This window comes from Pseudophryne corroboree, chromosome 8, assembly GCF_028390025.1.
Source record: "Pseudophryne corroboree isolate aPseCor3 chromosome 8, aPseCor3.hap2, whole genome shotgun sequence".
In the NCBI taxonomy this organism is placed as follows: Eukaryota; Metazoa; Chordata; class Amphibia; order Anura; family Myobatrachidae; genus Pseudophryne; species Pseudophryne corroboree.
The window spans coordinates 410,420,602-410,441,474 of NC_086451.1; the positions used below are offsets into that span (position 1 = coordinate 410,420,602).

Sequence of the window (20,873 nt, forward strand, 5' to 3'; positions counted from 1 at the left end):
AGCCTTCATCCCCCCACAGCTTCTAGGAACAGGAGTTGGCTGCAGCAATCAAAAAATATCAGACCTGTTCCGGCAACACTGACAAGTGGGTCCATGTCCACTACTGACGCCTGGGATATTTTGTAAAGCGCAATGGAATATGCTACGCTATAAAAGAAACGGTTAATAAATAATAAGATTTTACTTACCGATAAATCTATTTCTCGGAGTCCGTAGTGGATGCTGGGGTTCCTGAAAGGACCATGGGGAATAGCGGCTCCGCAGGAGACAGGGCACAAAAAGTAAAGCTTTTCCAGATCAGGTGGTGTGCACTGGCTCCTCCCCCTATGACCCTCCTCCAGACTCCAGTTAGGTACTGTGCCCGGACGAGCGTACACAATAAGGGAGGATTTTGAATCCCGGGTAAGACTCATACCAGCCACACCAATCACACCGTACAACTTGTGATCTAAACCCAGTTAACAGTATGATAACAGTGGAGCCTCTGAAAGATGGCTTCCTTCAACAATAACCCGAATTAGTTAACAATAACTATGTACAATTATTGCAGATAATCCGCACTTGGGATGGGCGCCCAGCATCCACTACGGACTCCGAGAAATAGATTTATCGGTAAGTAAAATCTTATTTTCTCTATCGTCCTAGTGGATGCTGGGGTTCCTGAAAGGACCATGGGGATTATACCAAAGCTCCCAAACGGGCGGGAGAGTGCGGATGACTCTGCAGCACCGAATGAGAGAACTCCAGGTCCTCCTTAGCCAGAGTATCAAATTTGTAAAATTTTACAAACGTGTTCTCCCCTGACCACGTAGCTGCTCGGCAGAGTTGTAATGCCGAGACCCCTCGGGCAGCCGCCCAAGATGAGCCCACCTTCCTTGTGGAGTGGGCCTTCACAGATTTAGGCTGTGGCAGGCCTGCCACAGAATGTGCAAGTTGGATTGTGCTACAGATCCAACGAGCAATCGTCTGCTTAGACGCAGGAGCACCCATCTTGTTGGGTGCATACAATATAAACAACGAGTCAGATTTTCTGACTCCAGCTGTCCTTGCAATATATATTTTTAATGCTCTGACAACGTCCAGTAACTTGGAGTCCTCCAAGTCACTTGTAGCCGCAGGCACTACAATAGGCTGGTTCAGATGAAATGCTGACACCACCTTAGGGAGAAAATGCGGACGAGTCCGCAGTTCTGCCCTGTCCGAATGGAAAATCAGATATGGGCTTTTGTAAGATAAAGCTGCCAGTTCTGACACTCTCCTGGCCGAAGCCAGGGCTAGAAGCATGGTCACTTTCCATGTGAGATATTTCAAATCCACCTTCTTTAGTGGTTCAAACCAATGAGATTTTAGAAAGTCCAAAACCACATTGAGATCCCACGGTGCCACTGGAGGCACCACAGGAGGCTGTATATGTAGCACTCCCTTAACAAAGGTCTGGACTTCAGGGACTGAAGCCAATTCTTTTTGAAAGAAAATCGACAGGGCCGAAATTTGAACCTTAATAGATCCCTATTTGAGACCCATAGACAATCCTGATTGCAGGAAATGTAGGAATCGACCCAGTTGAAATTCCTCCGTCGGAGCACTCCGATCTTCGCACCACGCAACATATTTTCGCCAAATTCGGTGATAATGTTGCACGGTTACTTCCTTCCTTGCTTTAATCAAAGTAGGAATGACTTCTTCCGGCATGCCTTTTTCCTTTAGGATCCGGCGTTCAACCGCCATGCCGTCAAACGCAGCCGCGGTAAGTCTTGAAACAGACAGGGACCCTGCTGAAGCAAGTCCCTCCTTAGAGGTAGAGGCCACGGATCTTCCGTGATCATCTCTTGAAGTTCCGGGTACCAAGTCCTTCTTGGCCAATCCGGAACCACTAGTATCGTTCTCACGCCTCTTTGCCGTATAATTCTCAATACTTTTGGTATGAGAGGCAGAGGAGGAAACACATACACCGACTGGTACACCCAAGGCGTTACCAGCGCGTCCACAGCTATTGCCTGCGGATCTCTTGACCTGGCGCAATACCTGTCCAGTTTTTTGTTGAGGCGAGACGCCATCATGTCCACCATTGGTCTTTCCCAACGGGTTACCAGCATGTGGAAGACTTCTGGATGAAGTCCCCACTCTCCCGGGTGAAGATCGTGTCTGCTGAGGAAGTCTGCTTCCCAGTTGTCCACTCCCGGGATGAACACTGCTGACAGTGCTATCACATGATTCTCTGCCCAGCGAAGAATCCTTGCAGCTTCTGCCATTGCACTCCTGCTTCTTGTGCCGCCCTGTCTGTTCACATGGGCGACTGCCGTGATGTTGTCCGACTGGATCAACACCGGTTTTCCTTGAAGCAGAGGTTCTGCCTGGCTTAGAGCATTGTATATTGCTCTTAGTTCCAGAATGTTTATGTGAAGAGACGTTTCCAGGCTCGTCCATACTCCCTGGAAGTTTCTTCCTTGTGTGACTGCTCCCCAGCCTCTCAGGCTGGCGTCCGTGGTCACCAGGATCCAATCCTGTATGCCGAATCTGCGGCCCTCCAATAGATGAGGACTCTGCAACCACCACAGAAGAGACACCCTTGTCCTTGGAGACGGTTATCCGTAGGTGCATCTGAAGATGCGACCCTGACCATTTGTCCAACAGATCCCTTTGGAAAATTCTTGCGTGGAATCTGCCGAATGGAATTGCTTCGTAAGAAGCCACCATTTTTCCCAGGACTCTTGTGCATTGATGTACAGACACCTTTCCTGGTTTTAGGAGGTTCCTGACAAGCTCGGATAACTCCTTGGCTTTTTCCTCCGGGAGAAAAACCTTTTTCTGAACCGTGTCCAGAATCATCCCTAGGAACAGCAGACGAGTTGTCGGCATTAACTGGGATTTTGGAATATTCAGAATCCACCCGTGCTGTTTTAGCACTTCTTGAGACAGTGCTAATCCCATCTCTAGCTGTTCTCTGGACCTTGCCCTTATTAGGAGATCGTCCAAGTATGGGATAATTAATACGCCTTTTCTTCGAAGAAGAATCATCATCTCGGCCATTACCTTTGTAAAGACCCGAGGTGCCGTGGACAATCCGAACGGCAGCGTCTGAAACTGATAGTGACAGTTTTGTACAACGAACCTGAGGTACCCCTGGTGTGAGGGGTAAATTGGAACGTGGAGATACGCATCCTTGATGTCCAAGGATACCATAAAGTCCCCCTCTTCCAGGTTCGCTATCACTGCTCTGAGTGACTCCATCTTGAACTTGAACTTCTTTATGTACAGGTTCAAGGACTTCAGATTTAGAATAGGCCTTACCGAGCCATCCGGCTTCGGTACCACAAAAAGAGTGGAATAATACCCCTTCCCTTGTTGCAGAAGAGGTACCTTGACTATCACCTGCTGAGAGTACAGCTTGTGAATGGCTTCCAAAACCGTCTCCCTTTCGGAGGGGGACGTTGGTAAAGCAGACTTCAGGAAACGGCGAGGTGGATCTGTCTCTAATTCCAACCTGTACCCCTGAGATATTATCTGCAGGATCCAGGGATCTACTTGCGAGTGAGCCCACTGCGCGCTGTAATTTTTGAGACGACCCCCCACCGTCCCCGAGTCCGCTTGAGAAGCCCCAGCGTCATGCTGAGGCTTTTGTAGAAGCCGGGGAGGGCTTCTGATCCTGGGAAGGAGCTGCCTGTTGCTGTCTCTTCCCTCGACCTCTGCCTCGTGGCAGATATGAATAGCCCTTTGCTCTCTTATTTTTAAAGGAACGAAAGGGCTGCGGTTGAAAGGTCGGTGCCTTTTTCTGTTGGGGAGTGACTTGAGGTAGAAAGGTGGATTTCCCGGCTGTAGCCGTGGCCACCAAATCTGATAGACCGACTCCAAATAACTCCTCCCCTTTATACTGCAAAACTTCCATATGCCGTTTTGAATCCGCATCGCCTGTCCACTGTCGCGTCCATAAAGCTCTTCTGGCCGAAATGGACATAGCACTTACCCGTGATGCCAGTGTGCAGATATCCCTCTGTGCATCACGCATATAAAGAAATGCATCCTTTATTTGTTCTAACGACAGTAAAATATTGTCCCTGTCCAGGGTATCAATATTTTCAATCAGGGACTCTGACCAAACTACCCCAGCACTGCACATCCAGGCAGTCGCTATAGCTGGTCGTAGTATAACACCTGCATGTGTGTATATACTTTTTGGGATATTTTCCATCCTCCTATCTGATGGATCTTTAAGTGCGGCCGTCTCAGGAGAGGGTAACGCCACTTGTTTAGATAAGCGTGTTAGCGCCTTGTCCACCCTAGGAGGTGTTTCCCAGCGCTCCCTAACCTCTGGCGGGAAAGGGTATAATGCCAGTAATTTCTTTGAAATTATCAGCTTTTTATCAGGGGCAACCCACGCTTCATTACACACGTCATTTAGTTCTTCTGATTCAGGAAAAACTATAGGTAGTTTTTTCACACCCCACATAATACCCTGTTTAGTGGTACCTGTAGTATCAGCTAAATGTAACGCCTCCTTCATTGCCAAAATCATATAACGTGTGGCCCTACTGGAAAATACGGTTGATTCGTCACCGTCACCACTGGAGTCATCGCCTGTGTCTGGGTCTGTGTCGACCGACTGAGGCAAAGGGCGTTTCACAGCCCCTGACGGTGTTTGAGTCGCCTGGACAGGCACTAATTGATTGTCCGGCCGTCTCATGTCGTCAAACGACTGCTTTAGCGTGTTGACACTATCCCGTAGTTCCATAAATAAAGGCATCCATTCTGGTGTCGACTCCCTAGGGGGTGACATCCTCATATTTGGCAATTGCTCCGCCTCCACGCCAATATCGTCCTCATACATGTCGACACACACGTACCGACACACAGCAGACACACAGGGAATGCTCCTAACGAAGACAGGACCCACTAGCCCTTTGGGGAGACAGAGGGAGAGTTTGCCAGCACACACCAAAAGCGCTATATATATATATATATCAGGGATAGCCTTATAATAAGTGCTCCCTTATAGCTGCTTTGTTATATCAAAATATCGCCATAAATTTGCCCCCCCTCTCTGTTTTACCCTGTTTCTGTAGTGCAGTGCAGGGGAGAGACTTGGGAGCCGTCCTGACCAGCGGAGCTGTGAGAGGAAATGGCGCCGTGTGCTGAGGAGATAGGCCCCGCCCCTTTTCTGGCGGGCTCGTCTCCCGCTATTTAGAGAAATCAGGCAGGGGTTAAATATCTCCATATAGCCTCTGGGGGCTATATGTGAGGTATTCTTAGCCTTTATATAGGTTACATTTGCCTCCCAGGGCGCCCCCCTCCCAGCGCCCTGCACCCTCAGTGACTGCCGTGTGAAGTGTGCTGAGAGGAAAATGGCGCACAGCTGCAGTGCTGTGCGCTACCTTTAGAAGACTGCAGGAGTCTTCAGCCGCCGATTCTGGACCTCTTCTGACTTCAGCATCTGCAAGGGGGCCGGCGGCGCGGCTCCGGTGACCATCCAGGCTGTACCTGTGATCGTCCCTCTGGAGCTTGATGTCCAGTAGCCAAGAAGCCAATCCATCCTGCACGCAGGTGAGTTGACTCCTTCTCCCCTCAGTCCCTCGCTGCAGTGATCCTGTTGCCAGCAGGAATCACTGTAAAATAAAAAACCTAGCTAAACTTTTTCTAAGCAGCTCTTTAGGAGAGCCACCTAGATTGCACCCTTCTCGGCCGGGCACAAAAATCTAACTGGAGTCTGGAGGAGGGTCATAGGGGGAGGAGCCAGTGCACACCACCTGATCTGGAAAAGCTTTACTTTTTGTGCCCTGTCTCCTGCGGAGCCGCTATTCCCCATGGTCCTTTCAGGAACCCCAGCATCCACTAGGACGATAGAGAAAGATAAATAACCAGACGCTTATGTTAGCACTCCTGCTTTTAGCCTGTCGCAGCTGATCCCTCCCTCTCTTTGAACTTTGTTGTTAGGGCTGTGTATATAAAAGTCACGGCTTTGTAGCAGAAATCAAAACACATTTGTTGCCAAAGATCTTATTATATGGACTGCAGTGATTCCATATACAGACAAATAGGAAAATTAGGTCTTTATTACTCAAGTATTAAACAAAAAAACAAGTTTGCGGGTGAGGGGTTTGTGAGCAGCAGGGGATGGCGTCCCATCGTTTGGTTCATCTTAGTATACCACACAGTTGTATCTGGGAGCTGCCTCGCTCAGCAGCGGTTTGGCTTTTCCCGTCATTTAGTGCTCGGCTAAGATGAAAGAAGCAAGAGTCCTCTCCACCTGGAATGGATACAAAGAACATTAGCATCATGGATGGGAAAGCAGACAGGCTGGATACGTACATTGCATGAAGTAACAACCATGTTGGGTTGCCTAAAAACAAAACATTTACTGTATGAGGAGGCTACCCCCAACCCTACAGCTGTAACATCAGTTCCCCATGCCAACCCCAAACTATGTAGATTTCCACACATTACAGAACCAGTAGTAACACTGACAGACATAGGACATCTTCCAGCTCATCAGGATGAGAGTCATTGGAAGCCAATCTATTACTGGCCAGTAGAGCCAACACAGCATCATACGTTACCACAATAAGGTATGTGGTGAGCGGATGACCGCCATCAAATCACCAACAAGTATCGCTGTATGCCAGCCACAGTAGGACCCGCTTCAGTGCTTGTGGGAAAGTTGCTTTCCCCTGCCAAAAGACCACTGAAGAACAGGCAGCGTTCCCATGTCATGTACGTGCAGCAGATCCCATCACTGGGCCCGATTCAGTTTTGTAAGTAAAGCAAAAAAGCAAGCGATGGGCAAAACCATGTTGCACTCCAGTTGGGGCAGATGTAACATGTGCAGATAGATTTAGCTTTGGGTGGGGTGTGTTCAAACAGACAGCTTTATTTTTACACCGCAACTTAGATTTCAAACAATTGTGGGCTTCATGCAAAAGCAGACAGAATTTACCCTGCACAGAAAAAAAAAAAAAAAAATATATAACCCACCCAAATCTAAATCTCTCTGCACGTTAAATCGGGGGTTATAGTAAATTCCAAAGATCAGGATGCCGGCAGTCAAAAGACCGGCCACGGTATCCCGACGGAGGCAAATTCTGACAGGGGCAAGGTAAGTATATTTACACTTCCCCAATAGCCCCACTAACCCTCCATTCCTGCAACCTTACCATCCCCAGTGATGCCTATACCTAACCCCCACCTCCCCTCCCCGCAGCCTCCCGGGGGGCGCCTAAACCTTGTTGTTACAGTATAAAAGTGGAAAGCTGTAGAACGTTCACCTACATCAAAAAATTTTAAATATGAAACATCGTGGACTTAAATCATTTAAAAAGCAGAAATGAACATTATAGTGCAAGATATATACACATACACACGTCTCCAACACATGTACCCCCAGATATTCTGTCTACATGCACCTCTATGGTTACATACACATCAGCAGTTCAGACTGCAGTCTCCCTCCTTCAGCAAAGCAATGCTACCCCTCAGCTAGACCTCCCATGGACCACCCCACTCACCTTCACTGCTGACACATGACACATCGTCACATCCCTAATTCCATTATTTTCCCATGGCGGCTTCTATGGCATCCTCAATTTTCTGCAGCTTTGCTTCTCTGTCCACATGGCCGTCTCCATTCTGGTGGGTAAACAGTAACAGAGCTTTACTGTACTATACAAAGCTAACTCATTAAACCAACAGCACGCGCACACACTCCAGCAAGCAGGGGTCTGCTCGTTGTTCTTCCAAATTATAACGTTTCATGTGTCTGCGCTCCTGCTGTTGAGTAATGGGGGTTCAAGTCCATCTGCACCCCAACAGTTACTTCTTTTATTGTATTTAGATCTTCATAATTACCAGAGATTACATCCATACAATGTACAATGTGGAATAATGTAGTAGAGACCCAATTAATGGAACCCTAAGGTGGCTGCAACTTTCATTCCCCACTGACCATATGTCCCTCCACCTCTTGCAGAAATGCCAATCATTTGTATCACTACAGCCCCGTACAGACGGGGAGATTTGAGCAAGAGATGTGTGCTGAGCGAGGGGGGACGGACGCTTATTTCCCCCAGCGGTGAAGTGAGCGATGTGTGTTAGATTGAGCCGACTAGATTGCTTAGTAATTAAGAACATAGCATCACTGTTGTCGGCACCCCTACACACGGTGCGATCGCCGGTACTAGGTTGGCCTGCACAATCTAGCACATCGCTCATTTCACCGCTGGGGGAAATGAGCGCCCCCCCCCCCAGCACACATCTCTGATCACATCTCCCCGTGTGTATGCCGCTTAAGCAATCTAGTCAGATGCTTAGAATTTAAGCCCGGATCTTTGTGTGTACCCCCCTTACCTGTTGTCTTCAGTACACAATGCAGAGCGCTAGTCCCCATCCCCCTCCCTCACTCCCATTGCTGAATGAATGACCTTTATCTAATTGCAGCACAGGGGCAGCTACTGGGCTGTCGTCCACTGTTGGGCAATTCCCTAATTATGACCTGTCTAATGTTATCGAAATCCAAGACCAGCTTACGTTCTGAGACTGCAAGACAGTGTCGGACTGGGGTATAAAGGGTCCACCGGGGAGATGCATTTGTAGGGGCCCATGTTTAGGGGTGTGGACAAACTTCAGTCTTGGCTAACCATTAAAGAGTGCATGGACTGCTAGTGCATGCATTATAATGTACCAGATTAATAACAGAAATGCTCTGTAGAGAATACACCATAGTCCTATGCAATATATGTATAATCTAATTCAAATGCACAGTCTGGAACCCGATTCACTAGAGAGGGGGGGGGGGGGGGGGGCTCTGGTGGTTTCCCCTGTCCCCCTGTTGCAAGATGACCAGATGCATCCACCCTCTGCAATGCTGCTGCATTCAGTACAATGAAAAGGGAGCTGTACTCCTCCAGCACGGTGAACTGGTATCTGCTCTGGGGTTACAGCAGAATGAGGATGGAGGAGCGGAAACATGCAGCTTCAGAGGTGTCTCCTTAGGGAAGCTTATATGGAGGCTACAGCCTAACTTCACTGACAAAGAACCTGTCAGGTACAGCAGACTAACGCCTAGGAATATACACAGCAGGTTAAACAAGGTCTTCTATTCCACAGTACCGAACAGGCTTCAGGAACTTGTGGCTTTTTTGCCGCTGTGGAACTACAAGACCCAGAATGATTGTCCACCTTTGCAGTAAGTTTGGGACTTGACTTAAGATGGAAGTAACATTACCCCAGCAGCAGGTTTGTGTCAGGTGTAGGAGCTGGCTTTTGGCTGTGCAATATGCAGCAATGACTGAGGGGCCCTGAGGGTGTGCCCTATACCGGCCATTCCATAGAGCCAAGCCCTACTCAGTTACTAAACAGTGGAGATGTCAGTAGATTGTTATCTGCAATGTTTTAGCCTTGCTCAAAGGTCAGTATAGCTCTTGTTACTCAGGAGAACTCATAGCAACAGACAAAGGCCAAAGTCTCTAAAGGCCCATATAGACGGGAGAGATGTGTGCTGAGCGATACGGGGGAGGACGGGGGAGGACGGTTCCGGTATGAAAGATAGATAGTGTCTAGTTAGACAGTCAATAGATAGACACCATATGTTAGACAGAAATTAGGTCGACAGGGTCAAAAGGTCGACAGGGTCAAAAAGTCAACATGGAAAGGATCGACAGGTCGACACCATATGTTTTGCATTTTTGTGGTTTGTGTGGATAGTTTTGTCATCTGGGACCCCCAATTGTAGAAAGGCATACGCTCGCCACGCTTCGGGCACGGTGGCTCGCTGCGCTGGCCACAAAGTTTATAACCAGCTCTATGCCGACATGGATAGAGAAAGTATGAAATAATCCAAAAACATGTTAAAAAAAAAAAAAACACATTTGTCTATCTTTTTTATGTCGACCATTATCATGTCGACCTTTCGACCTGTCCCATGTTGACCTTTTGACCCTGTCGACCTTTTGACCCTGTCGACCTAATGTCTGTCTAATATATAGTGTCTATCTATTGACTGTCTAACTAGACACTGTCTATCTACTAAACGGATAGGGGGGAGGACGGGGGGGGGGGCGCTCGTTTCACCCAGCGGGTGAAATGAGCGATGGCCAATCTAGCACCGGCAATAGCGATGTGCGAGGCCGCGCATCGCTATCGCTGAGGGGGCTACACACGAGTGATCTGTGCTTAAAATCTAAGCAATCTAGTCAGATTGCTTAGATTTTAAAGCATGGATCTTTCCGTGAGTACCCCCTTCACACAGTGCTTTTCAACTTTTTTTTTTTTTTTTTTTATTTACTCGCGGCACACTGAACACTATTTTAAAATTGCCAAAACACACCATCAGTTCCCCACAGGGGGGGAAAAAAAAAAAAAAAAAAAAAAACCCCACACACTACAGATACAGTACGTTGTTTTTTTTCCTGTGTAGGTCAATCACACTGCTCCCCACATGAACTCACATTGTTCCCCCCATAAGTCCTATTGCTCCACACAGGAGAGATAACATAACAAATATTAGCCCCTACCGGTCAGCTGTCCTCCTCCCTGTCCCTCAGTGGCGGGGGGTTGTTCATAGTGGAGTGCTGCGAATACTGAGCAGCGGGCGGTCGGGCAGGTGTAGATGCGGGTGGGCAGGGAAAGCAGTGGATGCAGGCGGGAACTGGAAGATGTGTATGCAGGCAGGTGGGCTGACTGGGTGGTGAGACCCGGCGGCCGTGACCTATGATATCACACCGCCGCGTTATCAAGGCATAGGTCACGGCCAGAGCATGACTGATCCTCTAATAAGAGCCCGTGCCAACAGTTCACACTTAAGGTGCAGGAAGCTGCTCTGGCTCTGCGGCACACCTTGCAACTGGTCGCGGCACACTGGTTGAAAAAGCCTGCTCTAACACAATTGCTTCTCTAGGTGAGAAGTGCAGGCTACCTTCTGCTGCTGTGTACTGCTGCTAGGGGAAATGTACACATCCAGTGACCCTTACTGTGACAGACATACACTGCAAAGTGGTAGCTTATAGTGAGCAACTTCTGGATCATTTAATAGTAGATGAACTTCCTTCAGAATATGTCGCGGACTATAGCCCAAACATATCTTAGCTTCACTAACATACATTAACCAAGGGTGGATTTTTCAGCTAATGGTCTACGTGTGTGTAATAGGAGTAAGACGGCTATAGCGAGAAAACACCAAAACAAACCCAAGACAAAAATAAAACCCACACACACACCACATGGCTGACATAGACCGTCCTTGACATTTATAAATAGAAGACTATGGATAGAGAAGAACAGTCCAGTCTCATTACCTTCTTGCTGTGCACAAGCTGTCCATTAACAGTCACTTCAAACCACCCAGTTGAGTGTGGGGTACCTTCTCCATCCTAAAACAGACAAGTCCCAGGTATAACATTTACCTTCAAGCCACCAACAGTTAAAGAGCAGGAATGTGGGACTTACAATTTTCAGCAGGCCGGGGAAGAGATTTTCCAGCTCCCTCTTCAACTGCTGAAACTGCGAGAGATTCACATAGGTTATAACTAAGCCCAGGATTTTATAGGTTTTAAAAATGTGGGTTTAGGAATTTATATGTTGCATGAAAATAAACCAGAACCACACACATGCTACTTCAAACACTGGGCCTTTATTACAACTGTGTCCTGCTACTTCCTAGAAGCGTTTGCTCTCGTCATGCGCTAGTCTGCGATCCATTCACAGCCGCGGCTTTCCAATAGAAGCGAATGGATCGGAGGTGCGTACCATGAATCTCAGGAGCCGGCAGTCAAGGTGCATTAGCTACGCAGCATGTCCGTTGCATCTCTGGACAGCTATGTCAGAGCTCCCACTTATGCTCATGTATCATCCTCTTGCAACACAAGAGGTGGAAGTGTGCAGGCATCAAGCGAAATGCGTCAGTAGTTACTCTGCATATGATCATTGTGGGACTCCGTATTTGCTACACGTTCACTTTCAGCAAGTTTAGGAGTGGCTCTATAATCTTATACCCATCTGCATCATGCGGTCTCCAAGCGTCGCTGCGTCACCAACTTGGCAATATGCCGAGTTGGAAAGTGCGGTGGCGAGAGGCTTGAGGCGGGTGGCGCCCAGGAAGCTCCCGTGTCAGGCTCCAGGGTGCGACCTGCTAAAATAAGATTTTACTTACCGATAAATCTATTTCTCGGAGTCCGTAGTGGATGCTGGGGTTCCTGAAAGGACCATGGGGAATAGCGGCTCCGCAGGAGACAGGGCACAAAAAGTAAAGCTTTTCCAGATCAGGTGGTGTGCACTGGCTCCTCCCCCTATGACCCTCCTCCAGACTCCAGTTAGGTACTGTGCCCGGACGAGCGTACACAATAAGGGAGGATTTTGAATCCCGGGTAAGACTCATACCAGCCACACCAATCACACCGTACAACCTGTGATCTAAACCCAGTTAACAGTATGATAACAGCGGAGCCTCTGAAAGATGGCTTCCTTCAACAATAACCCGAATTAGTTAACAATAACTAAGTACAATTTATGCAGATAATCCGCACTTGGGATGGGCGCCCAGCATCCACTACGGACTCCGAGAAATAGATTTATCGGTAAGTAAAATCTTATTTTCTCTATCGTCCTAGTGGATGCTGGGGTTCCTGAAAGGACCATGGGGATTATACCAAAGCTCCCAAACGGGCGGGAGAGTGCGGATGACTCTGCAGCACCGAATGAGAGAACTCCAGGTCCTCCTTAGCCAGAGTATCAAATTTGTAAAATTTTACAAACGTGTTCTCCCCTGACCACGTAGCTGCTCGGCAAAGTTGTAATGCCGAGACCCCTCGGGCAGCCGCCCAAGATGAGCCCACCTTCCTTGTGGAGTGGGCCTTTACAGATTTAGGCTGTGGCAGGCCTGCCACAGAATGTGCAAGTTGGATTGTGCTACAGATCCAACGAGCAATCGTCTGCTTAGACGCAGGAGCACCCATCTTGTTGGGTGCATACAATATAAACAACGAGTCAGATTTTCTGACTCCAGCTGTCCTTGCAATATATATTTTTAATGCTCTGACAACGTCCAGTAACTTGGAGTCCTCCAAGTCACTTGTAGCCGCAGGCACTACAATAGGCTGGTTCAGATGAAACGCTGACACCACCTTAGGGAGAAAATGCGGACGAGTCCGCAGTTCTGCCCTGTCCGAATGGAAAATCAGATATGGGCTTTTGTAAGATAAAGCTGCCAATTCTGATACTCTCCTGGCAGAAGCCAGGGCTAGAAGCATGGTCACTTTCCAAGTGAGATATTTCAAATCCACCTTCTTTAGTGGTTCAAACCAATGAGATTTTAGAAAGTCCAAAACCACATTGAGATCCCACGGTGCCACTGGAGGCACCACAGGAGGCTGTATATGCAGCACTCCCTTAACAAAGGTCTGGACTTCAGGGACTGAAGCCAATTCTTTTTGAAAGAAAATTGACAGGGCCGAAATTTGAACCTTATAGATCCCAATTTGAGACCCATAGACAATCCTGATTGCAGGAAATGTAGGAATCGACCCAGTTGAAATTCCTCCGTCGGAGCACTCCGATCTTCGCACCACGCAACATATTTTCGCCAAATTCGGTGATAATGTTGCACGGTTACTTCCTTCCTTGCTTTAATCAAAGTAGGAATGACTTCTTCCGGCATGCCTTTTTCCTTTAGGATCCGGCGTTCAACCGCCATGCCGTCAAACGCAGCCGCGGTAAGTCTTGAAACAGACAGGGACCCTGCTGAAGCAAGTCCCTCCTTAGAGGTAGAGGCCACGGATCTTCCGTGATCATCTCTTGAAGTTCCGGGTACCAAGTCCTTCTTGGCCAATCCGGAACCACTAGTATCGTTCTTACGCCTCTTTGCCGTATAATTCTCAATACTTTTGGTATGAGAGGCAGAGGAGGAAACACATACACCGACTGGTACACCCAAGGCGTTACCAGCGCGTCCACAGCTATTGCCTGCGGATCTCTTGACCTGGCGCAATACCTGTCCAGTTTTTTGTTGAGGCGAGACGCCATCATGTCCACCATTGGTCTTTCCCAACGGGTTACCAGCATGTGGAAGACTTCTGGATGAAGTCCCCACTCTCCCGGGTGAAGATCGTGTCTGCTGAGGAAGTCTGCTTCCCAGTTGTCCACTCCCGGGATGAACACTGCTGACAGTGCTATCACATGATTCTCTGCCCAGCGAAGAATCCTTGCAGCTTCTGCCATTGCACTCCTGCTTCTTGTGTCGCCCTGTCTGTTCACATGGGCGACTGCCGTGATGTTGTCCGACTGGATCAACACCGGTTTTCCCTGAAGCAGAGGTTCTGCCTGGCTTAGAGCATTGTATATTGCTCTTAGTTCCAGAATGTTTATGTGAAGAGACGTTTCCAGACTCGTCCATACTCCCTGGAAGTTTCTTCCTTGTGTGACTGCTCCCCAGCCTCTCAGGCTGGCGTCCGTGGTCACCAGGATCCAATCCTGTATGCCGAATCTGCGGCCCTCCAATAGATGAGGACTCTGCAACCACCACAGAAGAGACACCCTTGTCCTTGGAGACAGGGTTATCCGTAGGTGCATCTGAAGATGCGACCCTGACCATTTGTCCAACAGATCCCTTTGGAAAATTCTTGCGTGGAATCTGCCGAATGGAATTGCTTCGTAAGAAGCCACCATTTTTCCCAGGACTCTTGTGCATTGATGTACAGACACCTTTCCTGGTTTTAGGAGGTTCCTGACAAGCTCGGATAACTCCTTGGCTTTTTCCTCCGGGAGAAAAACCTTTTTCTGAACCGTGTCCAGAATCATCCCTAGGAACAGCAGACGAGTTGTCGGCATTAACTGGGATTTTGGAATATTCAGAATCCACCCGTGCTGTTTTAGCACTTCTTGAGACAGTGCTAATCCCATCTCTAGCTGTGTGAGGGGTAAATTGGAACGTGGAGATACGCATCCTTGATGTCCAAGGATACCATAAAGTCCCCCTCTTCCAGGTTCGCTATCACTGCTCTGAGTGACTCCATCTTGAACTTGAACTTCTTTATGTACAGGTTCAAGGACTTCAGATTTAGAATAGGCCTTACCGAGCCATCCGGCTTCGGTACCACAAAAAGAGTGGAATAATACCCCTTCCCTTGTTGTAGAAGAGGTACCTTGACTATCACCTGCTGAGAGTACAGCTTGTGAATGGCTTCCAAAACCGTCTCCCTTTCGGAGGGGGACGTTGGTAAAGCAGACTTCAGGAAACGGCGAGGTGGATCTGTCTCTAATTCCAACCTGTACCCTTGAGATATTATCTGCAGGATCCAGGGATCTACCTGCGAGTGAGCCCACTGCGCGCTGTAATTTTTGAGACGACCGCCCACCGTCCCCGAGTCCGCTTGAGAAGCCCCAGCGTCATGCTGAGGCTTTTGTAGAAGCCGGGGAGGGCTTCTGTTCCTGGGAAGGAGCTGCGTGTTGCTGTCTCTTCCCTCGACCTCTGCCTCGTGGCAGATATGAATAGCCCTTTGCTCTCTTATTTTTAAAGGAACGAAAGGGCTGCGGTTGAAAAGTCGGTGCCTTTTTCTGTTGGGGAGTGACTTGAGGTAGAAAGGTGGATTTCCCGGCTGTAGCCGTGGCCACCAAATCTGATAGACCGACTCCAAATAACTCCTCCCCTTTATACGGCAAAACTTCCATATGCCGTTTTGAATCCGCATTGTCCACTGTCGCGTCCATAAAGCTCTTCTGGCCGAAATGGACATAGCACTTACCCGTGATGCCAGTGTGCAGATATCCCTCTGTGCATCACGCATATAAAGAAATGCATCCTTTATTTGTTCTAACGACAGTAAAATATTGTCCCTGTCCAGTGTATCAATATTTTCAATCAGGGACTCTGACCAAACTACCCCAGCACTGCCCATCCAGGCAGTCGCTACAGCTGGTCGTAGTATAACACCTGCATGTGTGTATATACTTTTTTGGATATTTTCCATCCTCCTATCTGATGGATCTTTAAGTGCGGCCGTCTCAGGAGAGGGTAACGCCACTTGTTTAGATAAGCGTGTTAGCGCCTTGTCCACCCTAGGAGGTGTTTCCCAGCGCTCCCTAACCTCTGGCGGGAAAGGGTATAATGCCAATAATTTCTTTGAAATTATCAGCTTTTTATCAGGGGCAACCCACGCTTCATTACACACGTCATTTAATTCTTCTGATTCAGGAAAAACTATACGTAGTTTTTTTTTTTTTTTTTTTTACACCCCACATAATACCCTGTTTAGTGGTACCTGTAGTATCAGCTAAATGTAACGCCTCCTTCATTGCCAAAATCATATAACGTGTGGCCCTACTGGAAAATACGGTTGATTCGTCACCGTCATCACTGGAGTCAGTGCCTGCGTCTGGGTCTGTGTCGACCGACTGAGGCAAAGGGCGTTTCACAGCCCCTGACGGTGTTTGAGTCGCCTGGACAGGCACTAATTGATTGTCCGGCCGCCTCATGTCGTCAAACGACTGCTTTAGCGTGTTGACACTATCCCGTAGTTCCATAAATCAAGGCATCCATTCTGGTGTCGACTCCCTAGGGGGTGACATCCTCATATTTGGCAATTGCTCCGCCTCCACACCAATATCGTCCTCATACATGTCGACACACACGTACCGACACACAGCAGACACACAGGGAATGCTCCTAACGAAGACAGGACCCACTAGCCCTTTGGGGAGACAGAGGGAGAGTTTGCCAGCACACACCAAAAGCGCTATATATATATATATCAGGGATAGCCTTATAATAAGTGCTCCCTTATAGCTGCTTTGTTATATCAAAATATCGCCATAAATTTGCCCCCCCCTCTCTGTTTTACCCTGTTTCTGTAGTGCAGTGCAGGGGAGAGACTTGGGAGCCGTCCTGACCAGCGGAGCTGTGAGAGGAAATGGCGCCGTGTGCTGAGGAGATAGGCCCCGCCCCTTTTCTGGCGGGCTCGTCTCCCGCTATTTAGAGAAATCAGGCAGGGGTTAAATATCTCCATATAGCCTCTAGGGGCTATATGTGAGGTATTTTTAGCCTTTATATAGGTTACATTTGCCTCCCAGGGCGCCCCCCCCCAGCGCCCTGCACCCTCAGTGACCGCGTGTGAAGTGTGCTGAGAGGAAAATGGCGCACAGCTGCAGTGCTGTGCGCTACCTTTAGAAGACTGCAGGAGTCTTCAGCCGCCGATTCTGGACCTCTTCTGACTTCAGCATCTGCAAGGGGGCCGGCGGCGCGGCTCCGGTGACCATCCAGGCTGTACCTGTGATCGTCCCTCTGGAGCTTGATGTCCAGTAGCCAAGAAGCCAATCCATCCTGCACGCAGGTGAGTTGACTCCTTCTCCCCTCAGTCCCTCGCTGCAGTGATCCTGTTGCCAGCAGGAATCACTGTAAAATAAAAAACCTAGCTAAACTTTTTCTAAGCAGCTCTTTAGGAGAGCCACCTAGATTGCACCCTTCTCGGCCGGGCACAAAAATCTAACTGGAGTCTGGAGGAGGGTCATAGGGGGAGGAGCCAGTGCACACCACCTGATCTGGAAAAGCTTTACTTTTTGTGCCCTGTCTCCTGCGGAGCCGCTATTCCCCATGGTCCTTTCAGGAACCCCAGCATCCACTAGGACGATAGAGAAATTAGGTCTAAAAGGAGTATAAAATAGAATTCTATGCCTAGGTAGGGAACTGAAACAATTTCATTAGAGGCTATGCTGGGTTTGTAATATATAGGTGTGAGTGGGTAGACCAATCACAAGCTGCAGTTTCTTGATCTCTCTCCTACTGACATCTTTCCTTAACCCTCTTTAAAGTTTACAGACTGGGTTGGCGGTTCCCTAGGAAAAACCACTGTCCACAGTACCTCAGGGCTCTAGTGTGGGATTAGGGACATTTGTAGTCATTAAGTAATGCAGAGTAAATAGAGAAGCTATCTGATGGCATTCATGACCTTTTGTAATGTATGGATAGTTGAATAAATAAAGAGAAGCAACTCACCTGAGGTAGGTACCCTCAAGCACCACTAGGAGAGAGAATACAAAACCAGATTAGGAAAAAAACACACATACACACACACCAATAATAATATTATATTATATACATATACACACACCAATAATAATTATATTTATATACACACACACACACACACCACACACACACACACACATATACATACTCCGATGCCCTCCAAAAGTAACAACAGTCCGACAGAGAACAGGCGGCACTCAGAGTTTTGTAGTCACTTTAAATCAGGGGTGGGGAACCTCAGGCCCGCGGGCTGTATAAGGCCCGCAGAGCCACTTGAGCCGGCCCGGCCAGGCTCACCTAACCGAGGGAGATGCTAGGCGCCCGCTGAGATTTTGTTACTAGCGGGTGCCCGCCTTCTTCCACTCAGCAGCAGCCAGAGGCAGGCGCTCACTCCTGAGCTCCGGATCTGGCGGTGTGTGTGTGTGTGTGCGGCGCTATGGGAGAGATGTCATGACGTCTCTCCCATAGTTCTGAGGAGCGGGCGGCCAGGTGGATGGCAACGGTCCGGAAGCAGGAGTGGGGCTGGTAAGTATTGTGTTTTGTTTTTCTATTAATGTGTGTGTGTGTAAGCAGCGCTATTAGGGGGCATATTTAATTGGGCATTACAAATTACTATTGGCATATCTAATAGGGCAGAGCAACTGGCTGGGAAAAAAGAGGTTCCCCACCCCTGCTTTAAACACACATAGTGATTGCCGATATGAGAGAGAGAGAGAGAGAGAGAGAGAGAGAGAGAGAGAGAGAGAGAGAGAGAGAGAGAGAGAGAGAGACTGAGACTCTTTACAATAACACACTGGACGGACTTACATTTGATGAAAACACATTTTTCACCTATTATCCAAAAATTAGCCATTTGACACCTTTTAAAAACCACTGGTGCTTTCCTTATGGCCACTACCAGCCTTATATGGTCCGGCTATCTAAGTTGTAACTTTTCAGTGGGTCCGGGATGGTTTCCCCACTTTTTCATGGAATTCTCCCAAGTTGCATTTTGTAGAAAAGTCACAACCACATATGTAGCAGCTACAGCGAAACACCCCAACAATGTTTCTGCTGTAACCACCTCCTTGAATAGCATGAAGCAGGCCATGCAATAATTAGACACGCCGAGTCTAAAGGCCCGTACACACTGGTCGATATATCGGCCGTTCTCCTGAGCGGCCGATATATCGCGGGACCGTCGGCCAGTGTGTACGGCCGATACGTCTGTGAACTCTGTCGTTCACAGACGTATCGCGTCGGCCGCGCAGCACAGCCGACGGCCAATATATCTACCGATATATTGGCGCGTCGCTGTGAGTGTACGGGGCGGTCGGCCGACCGCCCGTACACATGCTGCGGCGGCCGGCGGTGATTGACAGGTGAACTGGGCGGGCGTGTGTACACGCCCGCCCAGTTCATGACGTCAGTCCCCGACGGATCGAGCAGTGTGTATGCTGAACACACGGCTCGATCCGTATATATATATATATATATCTGCAGATCAATTGTTCTGCAGATATATCTGTTAGTGTGTACCCACCTTAATACCTAGCACTACTGGAAATGGAAGATTTGATATAGATGACCCTGGAGGTTATTCATTGATAATGCAATAAACTGGAAGTCCTTGAGTATTATAACCCCCCACCACAGTACATACTAGAGGCTCCCAAACTTGGTCCTCAAGAAACCCTAATGATAAACCCTAACAGTCAAGGTTTTAAGAATATCCATTCTTGAGCACAGTTGACTTAATTAGTGCCTCATTCATTTTAATGAAGTCAATGCACAAACATGGATATCCTTAAAACCTGCACTGTTACGGTGCCTTGAGGACCGAGTTAGGGAACTACTTTGGACATAACCTTCCTGCACAGGTCAGTCACACCCCAGCCATGCAGCACACAGAGAGCAAAAAACATGTCTCACCAGTATACAACATAGACCTCCACCATCTGTGCTCCAGGCAATGACATGTCTCTGACTACACCTCAGTCTCCTGCAGACGCTGTCCTGCGAACACAAGCTTGTTAATGTTATGCTCCTCCTCTCAGCCGGTATTGAACCACAGATAACTTTCTGCTGATCAGGCCACGCCCATTTCCCTGGGTCAACGTTCTGACTGTACCATTAGGAGGGGGAGGATAGGGGCTGTACCACTCCTCCTCCCCATCACTGAAGTATCGCAGCGAGCGTGTATCGCGAGTCTGCAGCGCCTCATCTGATATTATACCACCAACACATTCATTACCCTTAGTTGTAACGTTTCTATTAACACCAAGAATTATTATGCCCCCCCCCCATAGCTGTGCTATGGAATCGCCCATATTGACTAGATAGTGTATGTACAAGGTGGAATGTTCTAAAGTATGGTGGGGATGGGCCTGGGGAAACTTTAAGGCTCAAAGTAACAATAATTGCTGCATCATCGTGATGGCAAGGAGTCAGTCACTATACTATATGGAAGCTGCTGTCCCTTGTATTCATGAGCTGCACCTTACACCTTGTCTCATTGGGCATGATTCAATTCAATGACAGTTGAATAGCGCTGAGAATTAGCTCCTGGCGCTATTCAATTCAGCACTTTGGTAAGTCGGAGAATGCCCATACTCCCAGACTAAACTGGGAGTTTTGTCAGGAGAATGGGCATTCTCCGACTTAAGTTCCCGGCGAGGCGCTGTTTTCGCCGAGCCAAGGGCAGAAATCAGCATCGCGCCGGCACTTTTGTCGGATTTCTGCTCGCACCCCTGTCGTTAAGTGACACATGGTGCTGTACTGAATAGAGCTGGGAGCTAAAACCCAGCGCTATTCAGCTGTCACTGAATTGAATCGTGCCCGTTGTGTTCCTGATTTGTGGTTATGGTCTAACATGATTATATTAGGAAATGTGCGC

General features: G+C 48.3%; 1 pseudogene; it reads right to left on the reverse strand.

Moving 5' to 3' along the window:
- Positions 1–6,029: 6,029 nt before the first annotated feature.
- Positions 6,030–20,047, reverse strand: LOC134947874 (selenoprotein W-like; annotated as a pseudogene).
- Between the last annotated feature and the right edge of the window lie 826 nt (positions 20,048–20,873).